The following is a 13,056-nucleotide window of genomic DNA, read 5'->3' as shown; positions in this document are numbered from 1 at the left end:
AGATATCAGATAACTGATAAAAACCCGTGTGTCATACAGTGTGGGAATTAACCACAATTTAGTGACTAGTCTGTGTTCTATCTTTGCAATTCTAGACCCTTCTTCTCAAAACACCATACCTTCACTCTCACCTACACCAAACCCTAATCCTTAATTCTTGTTTTAGAGCTCAAATCGTTCATATCTTTGTGTTCTCTACGATTTACTGATTCTTTTAAGGTAAGGTTTGTATCATTTCGTGATTTAATCTTGGAGAAATTAAGAATTTTGTGTTAGTTTTCATAAAAGTGTAATTTGGGTCAAAATGGGTTGATTTAGTGTTGTTTGTGTCAAAACCTTGTGGGTTTATGTTTTAAAATGATCAGTGTATCAGATTTGGTAAGTTTTGAGGTTAAAAACGAGCTCTAGGTCGAGAATTGGTGAGTTTGGTGAGAAACCCTTCACTTTGACAGCTGCTGCAACAGATGAACTACCCTCGGCCGATGGTCGTTGACCCTCGACCGATGGTGTCTGACTATCGACCGATGTAACGACCCGTCCTAATCCACCTGGACGAAATCATCAACATTTGGTCCCATTGCGATGATCGACTCCAAATAATGTCCTTAAAATGAGCAAATGCACAGCGGAAGACTTAATTCGTACCTGAGAATAAACATGCTTAAAAGTGTCAACCAAAAGGTTGGTGAGTTCATAGGTTTATCATAACAATCTTTTTAATATATTAATAGACCACAAGATTTCATATTCATAAACGTTTTAATAAAAATATTCTAAGTGGTTGAGCACTTGGTAACCATACTTAACATTTAATCAACGTCGCATATTCCCTTTATTATGAAATCTCACTACACCGTACCAAGTGTAGTCACCGAAACGAAGTACTGTGCAACCGTTGAATACTGGTCGTCCAGTCCGGTTGGGGTTGTCAGGCCCGATAGATCTATCAACAGGATTCGCGTTTACAATACCCATGTAAATATTAGTTACCAAGCTACAGGGAAGTATGCCAGTGGTACAACTCAACGTAGAATATATTTTTAAGTACTTGTGTCTATTTCGTAAACATTTATAAAAGCAGCGCATGTATTCTCAGCCCAAAAATATATATTGTAAAAGCAGTTAAAAAGGGAGCAAATGAAACTCACCGATACTGTATTTTGTAGTAAAAATACATAGAACGACATTGAACAAGTATAGGGTTGGCCTCGGATTCACGAACCTATATCATTATATATATATATATATATATATATATATATATATATATATATATATATATATATTAAAAACAAATAATCATAATCAAACAAGTGTTTACATATATTTTATGTATTAGCTATAGTGTTGTTTAACTAAAAATCATTTTGAATGAAAAAAAAAATAAAAAGTTATTTTATTTTATAATAATAATATTAGTAAATATACTTAATAATGATAATAATAATAATTATGATTCTAAAAATAATAATACTAAAAATAATAATAGTAATGATAATAATAAAAGTGATAACACTTTTAATGATAATAATAATACTAATAATACTAATAATAATAATAATAACAATAATATCAACAAAATAAGGCTACCTTTAAAAGGAGCTTTAAAAGAAATAGATGTCATGGTCAGGGCTTGAACCGATGACCTCTCGCTCACTCTAACAATGCCAAACCACCTGCTCTACTCGTTTTTCTAAATGTTCTTCTTCTATTAATTATATTAACCCAATCTCGGCCCATCAAAAGAAAAGGGACTCGGCCCAACACAAAAAAATGGCCCAAATGAAAATCTTGGATTATCTTAGCCTACTTAATAATCCAATGGGGGTCCTGGGTTTTTAATGGATTCGGTAATAGCCAAAAAAAAAAAAAAAAACGTTTGGTGTTTGTGGATTACAGTTGTCGGTCACTAACTGCAAATTCTCAAGAATTGATAAAGCAAAATATTTAAATATCCAACATGTCTTCTTCTTCTTCTATTAAATAACGCAGCACCCGTACTGTTGGTTATAGATCTTTAAACGAAACAAAAAAAAAATAATTATGTATTTTAATTGTAGTAGTTTACGTGGGATTTAGGTGGTTCACGGTTGCAATAAAAACAGGAAAAACAAGCGCAGCAGACGGAGCAGTAAACATTCAATAAAAGATGTTTGGTTCTTGTTGGGTTGCAGGTGGTCCGATGAAGATTGAAATAGAAATCATTAGCAGCTGCAATTAATAACGAACATGGGTTGTTAGGCGGTTTAGGGTGCCGGTTTTAGTGGCTGGAAACCACATCGAGCAGCATCAGTGGTAGTTGCAAATGGTGTTCGTTTTATGGTCTGGTTCGATAGAAAACTGAACAGGAAGAAACACAAAGAAAGTTTAATGGTTATGGTTGTTTGGTGATTTAAACAGTAAAACAGAAAATAGATACAAACGTAGCAGGGGTGTTCAACAATTTTGTCGGGTTCACTAAAAGAGAAAGAGATGTTTATAGAGAGAGAAAAGAGAGAGTGAGATGGAGAGAGACGAGGTCATGGTGGTGGTTCTAGATGGAAGTCATCGGTGAAACTAGGGTGTCGTTTGTTTATGGTGATGGAGGGTTGTTTGCAACAGTCCCGAATGGCACCAGTGGTTCAAACAAATGACTAGTAGTAATAGAACAAGTAGGTGGTGATCATGGGTGTGAGGTTTGGTGATTTAAAAGGTGACGATTGGTGATGGGTTTAGATGTTTGTACAAGGTGATCAAGGTGTTAAGTGGTGTTCATGGTTCTCGAAAAAATCAGAAAATAAGACGAAGGGTGATGATTGAAGGGTAGTTAACGGTGGTGACTTGGTGTCGGAGGTGATGGTATTTTTATTCGATTGAAACAAATATATATATATATACTCGATGTTGATTATGATCTGATGGTAGTGATGATTGCCAAAGGTAGTGGTCGTGGGTTGATGTCGTGGAGCTAGGTGGTGGATGTAGACCGTCGTGATGGTGGAAGATGGTTGTTCAGTTAAAGATGGTGATGAGATTTCAAGGTGGTGGTTGTGATGGATTCCATAGAAGAGAAGTAGATAGATAGTGTTTATATGTATATATAATACTTAGAATAGATAGATGGTCGTGAATGAGACTTAAAACAGAAACACAATAATTTAATTACTCATTCAATCACAAATCAATTAAGAGCAGTTGATAATGCTAAAAACGAACATATATTTCATAGCATTATTCCTCAAGAAAGACAAGCTTTTAGTTGCAATTGTTCTATTTACAAGTGATATTCGTTTAAATAATAAAAGGTGAAGACAAAAGACAGATTCGACGAATTGAAGACGCAAACGACCAAAAAGCTCAAAAGTACAAAAGACAATCAAAAAGGTTCCAATTATTGATAAGAAACGTCTCGAAATCACAAGAATACAAGATTCAAAACGCAAAGTACAAGATATTAAATTGTACGCGAGGACGTTCGAAAATCCGGAACCGGGACTAGAGTCAACTCTTAACGCTCGACGCAACGGACTAAAAATTACAAGTTAACTATATATATAAATATAATATAATATATAATTAATTATATTAATTATATATATATTATATATATATATTTAAAACCGTCGGCAGCAGGAAACTCCAAGGGTGTAAACTGTAAATACCTCTCCGCGACTCGCGGAGTTTTAAGGGTATTTGGCCGCGAGTCGCGGAGCCCCAAATTTCAAGTCTGGCTATAAATCAACCCGAATTCTGATCAAAATCATCATCATTTTTTCTTCTCATTCATACGAAGTAATATATATTTATAATTTATATTTTAATTTTAATTATAATTCTAATAATAAGGGTATGTTAGCGAATGTTGTAAGGGTGTAAGTCGAAATTCTGTCCGTGTAACGCTACGCTATTTTTAATCATTGTAAGTTATGTTCAACCTTTTTATATTAATGTCTCGTAGCTAAGTTATTATTATGCTTATTTAAAACGAAGTAATCATGATGTTGGGCTAATTACTAAAATTGGGTAATTGGGCTTTGTACCATAATTGGGGTTTGGATAAAAGAACGACACTTGTGGAAACTAGGCTATGGGCTATTAATGGGCTTTATATTTGTTTAACTAAATGAAAGTTTGTTAATGTTAATATAAAGATTTACAATTGGGCGTCCCTATAAATTACCATATACACTCGATCGGACACGATGGGCGGGGTATTTATTTGTACGAATAATCGTTCATTTAACCGGACACGGGAATGGATTAATAGCCACTAGAATAATTAAAACAGGGGTGAAATTACATTCAAGGGTAATTGGTGTAATTGTTAACAAAGTAGTAAAACCTTGGTTTACACGCAGTCGATAACCTGGTGTATTCATTAAACAAAGTATTAAAACCTTGTTACAATTCGAATCCCCAATTAGTTGGAATATTTATCTTCGGGTATAATAATAATTTGACAAGGACACTTGCAATTTATATTTATGATTGATGGACTGTTATGGACAAAAACCAGACGGACATATTGAATAATCCAGGACAAAGGACAATTAACCCATGGGCATAAAACTAAAATCAACACGTCAAACATCATGATTACGGAAGTTTAAATAAGCATAATTCTTTTATTTCATATTTAATTTCCTTTATTTTATATTTAATTGCACTTCTAATTATCGCACTTTTATTTATTGTTATTTTATTGCACTTTTATTTATCGTACTTTTTAATTATCGCAATTTAATTTTATCGCACTTTTATTATTCGCAATTTCATTATCGTTATTTACTTTACGCTTTAATTTAAGTCTTGTATTTTATATTTTACATTAGGTTTTAACTGCGACTAAAGTTTTAAAATCGACAAACCGGTCATTAAACGGTAAAAACCCCCTTTATAATAATAATATTACTTATATATATATATTTGTATTTTTATAAAAGTAAACTAATATAGCGTTGAGCTTTGTTTAAAGATTTCCCTGTGGAACGAACCGGACTTACTAAAAACTACACTACTGTACGATTAGGTACACTGCCTATAAGTGTTGTAGCAAGGTTTAAGTATATCCATTCTATAAATAAATAAATATCTTGTGTAAAATTGTATCGTATTTAATAGTATTTTCTAGTAAAATATAAGCTATTTTGTATACACCTCGCACTTCATCAAGTATTTTTGGCGCCGCTGCCGGGGACCTATCTTAAAAGCCGGAAGCGCAACGCTAATATAAAAAAAAAAGATTTTTTTTTAGTTTACTTTTATTAAAAGTCGTTTTTGTAAAAATACGTTTTAAAAATTCGAAAAATATAAAAAGAAAAACAAAAATATATGTATTTTTAAGATTTTGTTAAATATTTAAGTTTTATAAGTTTCTTTATTTTTATTTTAGTTTATAAAAATATAAGTTTTAATTTTAATATCTTTTATTTAATTAAAAAACAGAAAACAAAATAAAAAAAAAAAAAAAAAATAAAGAAAAACGCGTAAAAAGTAAGTCCTGTCAACTGAATTCCTGAACCCCGCGACTCGCGGGGATTTCTTCTTTATTTGCCGCGACTCGCGGAGGGCTTCTGACACACGGACAAAAACCCTAATCACGGGTTATTTTTAATTATTATTATTATTAAAACCTAAATATTATTATTATTATTATTAATTTTAGTTTTATTTTTACTTTTTACTTTATATTTATGTATTTAGTATTAATTAAGTTTTTATTAAATTATAAAATTAATAGTTTAGTAAAATAAATAATATAAAAATAATATTTTTATAAAAATTGTACTTTTTACAACTTTTTGTATATTTTTATATTTTGTACCCTTTTTAATCGTTGTAGCGTAATATTTATATTTTTAGCTCATATTTAATTTTAAACTTAGTTTTTGCTATAGTTATTTTTACTCCTAGATTTTTAGGCTTTGCTGTAGAATTCCTTAAGTGCTTTTTCTTTAGACTAAGATTTAGGTGCTTTAGAATTTTGCGACGCCTTTTTAAGTTTTAGTTTCTTTTTAAGTTATTTCCATTTGGGATTTAGTTTTTCCTGTAAGCTTTAATATTTTTAGACCTTTTACTATGTATCAATTATCATTTCAATTAGTAATTTCAATTTGCGATTATAATTTTAAGTTAGTTGTAGTAATAAGGTTAAATTAGTTAAGTTTTTTTAAGTTTTTATAAGTTTCTTTTATTTTTCCGTCACCTTTTATTTTTCAACCATTTTTTCTTTTTCGACCTTTTGCGACGAAATCTTTTTCTTTCTTATTTCTCGCTATTCTAGTTTTAGGACATAGAATTTTTTTTTCTACTTCTTATCTAAATTTCTTAAAATTACGAAAATTTATTTTGAGTGGTTAAATTGATAGACATCAAAATTTTCTGGTTCGTAGTAATAGTTGGATTTGTACGTGGACCGGGTTATTGGAGCCAAACAGTCCTCAATTATATTGAGACCAAACGAATCCTGCCCCTCTGCTGCATCTTTTGGCTATTCGAAACGTGGGCAAAATCAGAAAAGTCTATTGATTGGATAACTTATTATAATTTTTCTTTCCTTTTAAAAACTAATAGGATATTCTGTGAATGCACCGAGCAAGACGTTCATCACCTTTTGTACGTTCACCACCTGTAACTCGATCAAGACATCGTTTAACAAATATAACCGCCGTTGATTTTTCTTTAGAATCGTCATCCAGTCGACCAAGTACTTCAGTTCAAATTTCCGATAATCCATTTTTTGAACCCAACCTCACAATTGAGAATCCAGAGAATATTCAGGAACGGTTCGTAGATCCTGAACCATTAAACTTTCCTCCGGAACCACCAATCATTCAAACAGAGATTGTTGAGGAACGAACTATTAAATCAGAATCATCTAGTGATACCGAGTCAACAAATTCAATTATGGAGAATCTGGAACCTTTAAGTATGGAAGACCGAATGAGAGCTAAACGCACTGGCCAAGGTCACGCAATTACTCATCCAGACATTAATGCGCCAGATTATGAAATCAAAGGACAAATTCTACACATGGTGACTAATCAATGCCAATTTAGTGGTGCACCGAAGGAAGATCCAAATGAACATCTACGTACCTTTAATAGGATCTGCACACTATTTAAAATACGAGAAGTGGAGGATGAACAGATATATCTCATGTTATTTCCCTGGACTTTAAAGGGAGAAGCCAAAGATTGGTTGGAATCGTTACCTGAAGGAGCGATCGATACATGGGACGTTTTAATTGATAAATTTCTTAAACAATTCTTTCCTGCATCTAAAGCCGTAAGACTTCAAGCAGAAATTGTTACGTTCACACAGAAGCCAAATGAAACTCTATATGAGGCGTGGACAAGATATGGAAAGTTGTTAAGAGGATGTACGCAACATGGTTTAGACACCTGTCAAATAGTACAAATATTTTACCGAGGATGCGACATCACTACAAGAAAAGACATAGATATAGCAGCTGGTGGTTCTATTATGAAGAAAACCGAAACTGATGCTTACAAAATTATTGATAACACTGCTTCCCACTCACATGAGTGGCACCAAGAAAAAGATATCATTAGATCATCTAAAGCAGCTAGAGCCGATTCTAGCCATGACTTAGATTCCATTTCCGCAAAGATAGATGCTTTCGAGAGACGAATGGAAAAGATGACTAAAGATATTCATGCTATACGAATTAGTTGTGAGCAGTGTGGAGGACCACATTTGACAAAAGATTGTCTCAGTATTGAATTAACAATGGAACAAAGAGAGAATATTTCATACATAAACCAAAGGCCTGGAAATAATTATCAGAATAATTATCAACCGCCAAGACCGATTTACAATCAAAACCAGAATTATAACCGAAATATTCCATACAACAACCAACAAGGTCCTAGCAATCAACAAGTATCCAATAATACTTACAATCAGCAAAGACCGAATTTTCAAAACAAACCACCACAACAAACCGATGATAAAAAGCCGAATTTAGAAGATATGATGACGAAGCTAGTTGAAACTCAAACGCAGTTTTTCACATCTCAAAAACAAACAAATGAACAAAATGCTCAAGCATTTAGAAATCAACAAGCTTCTATTCAAAATCTGGAACAAGAAGTGAGCAACCTAGCAAGGTTAATAGGTGAAAGAAAACCGGGAAGTCTACCAAGTGATACAAACGCTAACCCCCGGAATGAAACAGCTAAAGCTATTACCACAAGAAGTGGTACAACACTTAAAACACCTGAAATACCTGTAACTTCTGATGAAACTATTCCTACTCCACAAGAACCACAACCTGATCAAGATAAAGAAAAAGAACCGGTAGTTGAAAAGGTTAATGAAGATAACACAGCTAAGGATAAACCTTATGTTAAACCATACCAACCACCACTTCCTTATCCGAGTAAAATGAAGAAAGAAAAACTTGAAGCCGAGCAATCCAAATTTTTGGATATGTTTAAACAGATAAATGTAAATCTTCCTTTCATTGATGTGATTTCAGGAATGCCAAGATATGCTAAATTCTTGAAAGATCTAATCACGAATAGAAAGAAAATGGAAGAACTCTCGGCTGTTACTATGAATGCTAATTGTTCAGCAGTGCTGTTGAATAAGATACCAGAAAAACTATCTGATCCAGGAAGTTTCACAATTCCATGTTTTCTGGGTAGCCTTAGTTCAATAGAAGCATTAGCAGATTTAGGTGCTAGTATAAATCTAATGCCGTATTCACTATACGCTAAACTAGACCTTGGAGAATTGAAACCAACCAGAATAAGCATACAACTAGCCGATAGATCAATAAAATATCCTAGAGGGATAATGGAGAACATGCTAGTTAAAGTTGGTACTTTAGTATTCCCAGTAGATTTTGTTGTTTTGGACATGGAAGAAGATTCTCAAGTTCCTCTCATATTAGGAAGACCATTCTTAAACACGGCTAAAGCAATGATAGACGTGTTCGGTAAGAAACTGACCCTAAGTATAGAGGATGAGAGTGTTACCTTTTCAGTTGATAGAGCCATGCAACAACCACAATCTGCAGATGATACATGTTATTATATTCAAACTATAGATGCACATGCAGAATTATTAGAAGAATTTCCAGAATTACAAGGAACAGGAGAATGTTCTTTAGGAGAAGGAAATGAACCAATTGAAGAAGCTGAAATGTTAGCTACACTTATAGCCAATGGATATGAACCAACAACAGAAGAAATTCAAATGCTAAAAGAAGAAGACAGATATCGATATAAATCATCGATAGAAGAACCTCCAAAATTAGAGTTAAAGCCACTTCCAAACCATTTGGAATACGCTTATTTACATGGTGAATCTGAATTACCTGTAATAATATCGTCTTCTCTTACTGAAAATGAGAAATCACAGCTCATTTCTGTGTTGAAAGCTCATAAACCAGCCATTGCATGGAAGATTCATGATATTAAAGGAATAAGTCCTTCGTATTGCACACATAAAATCCTTATGGAAGAAGGTCATAAAACGTATGTGCAACGCCAACGAAGACTAAATCCTAATATGCAAGATGTAGTTAAGAAAGAGATTATTAAACTGCTAGATGCAGGTTTGATATATCCAATTTCTGATAGTCCATGGGTAAGCCCAGTTCAATGCGTACCTAAGAAGGGTGGCATGACTGTTATCACAAATGAGAAAAATGAGCTTATTCCTACTAGGACTGTAACAGGATGGCGTGTATGTATTGATTATAGAAAATTAAATGACGCCACCAGAAAAGATCACTTTCCCTTACCTTTCATAGATCAAATGTTGGAAAGATTAGCCGGAAATAGTTACTATTGTTTTCTAGATGGATTTTCCGGATATTTTCAAATTCCAATAGCACCCGAGGACCAAGAGAAAACAACATTCACGTGCCCTTATGGTACTTTTGCTTACAAAAGAATGCCATTTGGACTTTGTAACGCCCCTGCAACCTTTCAAAGGTGTATGATGGCGATTTTTCACGACATGATAGAAGAATGCATGGAAGTATTCATGGATGACTTTTCAGTCTTCGGTGATACATTTAAATCATGTCTAGTTAATCTGGAACGAATGCTAATTAGATGCGAAAAATCAAATCTAGTGCTTAATTGGGAGAAATGCCATTTTATGGTTAAAGAAGGCATCGTTCTTGGACATAAAATTTCAAAAGAAGGAATTGAAGTGGATAGAGCTAAAGTAGATGTAATTGCTAAACTTCCACATCCCACAAATGTTAGAGGAGTTAGGAGTTTTCTAGGGCATGCCGGTTTTTACCGACGTTTCATAAAAGATTTTTCTAAAATTGCCACTCCTATGAATAAACTCCTAGAAAAGGATGCGCCATTCATCTTTTCAGATGAATGTATCAAATCTTTTAATATTCTTAAAGAAAAACTCACTAATGCACCGATCATGATAACACCAAATTGGAATCTACCATTTGAACTAATGTGCGATGCAAGTGATTTTGCAATGGGAGCCGTTTTAGGACAAAGGATTGAAAAACGATTTCAACCTATATATTATGCTAGTAAGACATTACAAGGAGCACAAACGAACTATACAACTACTGAAAAAGAACTCCTTGCTATTGTCTTTGCTTTTGACAAATTTCGATCATATCTCGTTCTAGCAAAAACGGTGGTCTATACCGACCATTCTGCTCTTAGATACCTATTTTCAAAACAAGATGCTAAACCAAGATTAATCCGTTGGATCTTACTCTTACAAGAGTTTGATATTGAAATCCGAGATAAAAAAGGAGCAGAAAATCTCGCCGCTGATCATCTTTCTCGTCTTGAAAATCCCGAATTAGAAGTTCTAAATGAATCGGCCATACAAGACAACTTTCCTGATGAATATCTATTGAAGATAGATTATAAAGAAATCCCATGGTTTGCAGACTATGCAAACTACTTAGTTTGTGGATTCCTTGAAAAAGGATTATCGTACCAAAGACGAAAGAAATTCTTCAGTGATATAAAACACTATTTCTGGGAAGATCCACATCTGTTTAAAAGTTGTCCCGATGGAATAATACGCCGATGTGTATTTGGAGATGAAGCTAGTAAAATTTTAAACCATTTACACACAGGACCAACAGGAGGGCATTATGGGCCTCAACTAACAGCAAGAAAAGTTTATGAAGCTGGATTCTATTGGCCTACAATTTACAAAGACGCACACCTTCTTTGCAAATCCTGTGATGCATGTCAAAGGGCCGGAAAAATAAGTCAACGTGATGAAATGCCACAAAATGTCATCCAAGTATGTGAAGTATTTGACATTTGGGGTATTGACTTTATGGGTCCATTTCCAAAATCTCATAATAATCTATATATACTCGTAGCCATTGATTATGTATCTAAATGGGCGGAAGCACAAGCTCTCCCAACTAACGATGCACGAGTTGTAGTCAACTTTTTAAAACGTCTTTTTGCAAGGTTTGGAACACCGAAAGCTTTAATAAGTGATCGGGGTACTCATTTCTGTAATAATCAACTTGAGAAAGTTCTTAAAAGATATGGAGTAACTCATAAAATCTCCACCGCATATCATCCACAAACAAGTGGACAAGTTGAAAATACAAACCGAGCTTTAAAACGTATTCTAGAGAAAACCGTAGGATCAAATCCGAAGGAATGGTCCATTAAATTGGAGGATGCACTCTGGGCTTTTAGAACAGCCTACAAAACTCCAATTGGAACCACACCTTTTAGACTTGTTTATGGAAAAGCATGTCATCTTCCAGTAGAAATTGAACACAAAGCATTTTGGGCTTTGAAGACATGTAATCTTGATTTACATGAAGCCGGACGTCTACGATTAAGTCAACTAAACGAATTAGAAGAATTAAGACATGAAGCATACGAGAATTCGTTAATCTATAAAGAAAGAACGAAGAAATGGCATGATAAAAGAATCAGAAGTTCAAAAGAATTTAAAGAAGGAGACATAGTTCTTCTTTTCAATTCACGATTCAAGCTATTTCCTGGAAAATTGAAATCAAGATGGTCTGGACCATTCATAGTCAAAAGAGTTTTCCCATACGGAACGATAGAATTAATAAATTCAAATGGGATTGAATTTAAAGTTAATGGTCACAGAGTTAAACATTACATACAGGGTCCGATGGAAGTCGACAACGAAGTTAATCACAATTTCAATACCACAGCTAACTAAGTATGGGGAGAATCAAGTCTTTAAAGGATAATATATATTTCTGTTAGAGTTAGATTGTCTGTTTTCGTGTAGTTCTCGAAAATGGAACACGTATGGTCTTTCCCTAGCAGACCCTAAAGAACTAGTCTTCTCCCCCCATTCTGAATTTTTATTTTTTTTAGGTTTTTACAAAATGAAGACTGCCTGTGAACTAAACCATGGTCTAATGCTACACGCTTTGATCACTAAACGTAATAATGACATACTCCCGAGTGAAATAGTATCAGTAATCAGAGAAAGAATGGACGGAGTTAGAAAAGGATCCAGATGCGAAGATAATAAGTTACAATTTGGTAAAGGAAAATCAAAATCCGCAGCGAAAAGAAGAGCACGACACCTAGAAAGATGTCACAAATGCGGAAAATGGTCACATGGAGGTAAATGTTCAAATAATCAAACCTATTCAAATACAGAATTTGTTACTTTATGCAGAGACGGACCGTTCATATGTTTAGAAGAAAATGAATGCTCGAGGTTACGCCTATGCAGCCATGGAAGACCAATTAAACCGACTATCTTATGAATATAATAGATCATATAACTAAGAAATCTATTTCACAGGTATGTCTGTACAGTTTTTATTTTTATTTTTATTTTTAACCTTTTGATAATAAACGCTAATTTGTTCGCTAAAAAGTATTAAATTGGTATTAAATAAAATTAGGTTTGGCGACCGAAATTATTGATATCATTCAAAAATTTATTACATCACTGCGAAATTTAACGTTTATTCTTAAGGTATAAATATCTTTAAACAATCAAACCAAAATATTTCAAAAATTCGTCATGAGTTAAATTAGGTCTTGGAACCGAAATTACTTTACCGAAAAGAGGGGCGCATATTTT

Source organism: Rutidosis leptorrhynchoides, chromosome 10 (genome assembly GCF_046630445.1).
Source record: "Rutidosis leptorrhynchoides isolate AG116_Rl617_1_P2 chromosome 10, CSIRO_AGI_Rlap_v1, whole genome shotgun sequence".
Classification (NCBI taxonomy): Eukaryota; Viridiplantae; Streptophyta; class Magnoliopsida; order Asterales; family Asteraceae; genus Rutidosis; species Rutidosis leptorrhynchoides.
This window is presented reverse-complemented; position numbering follows the sequence as displayed.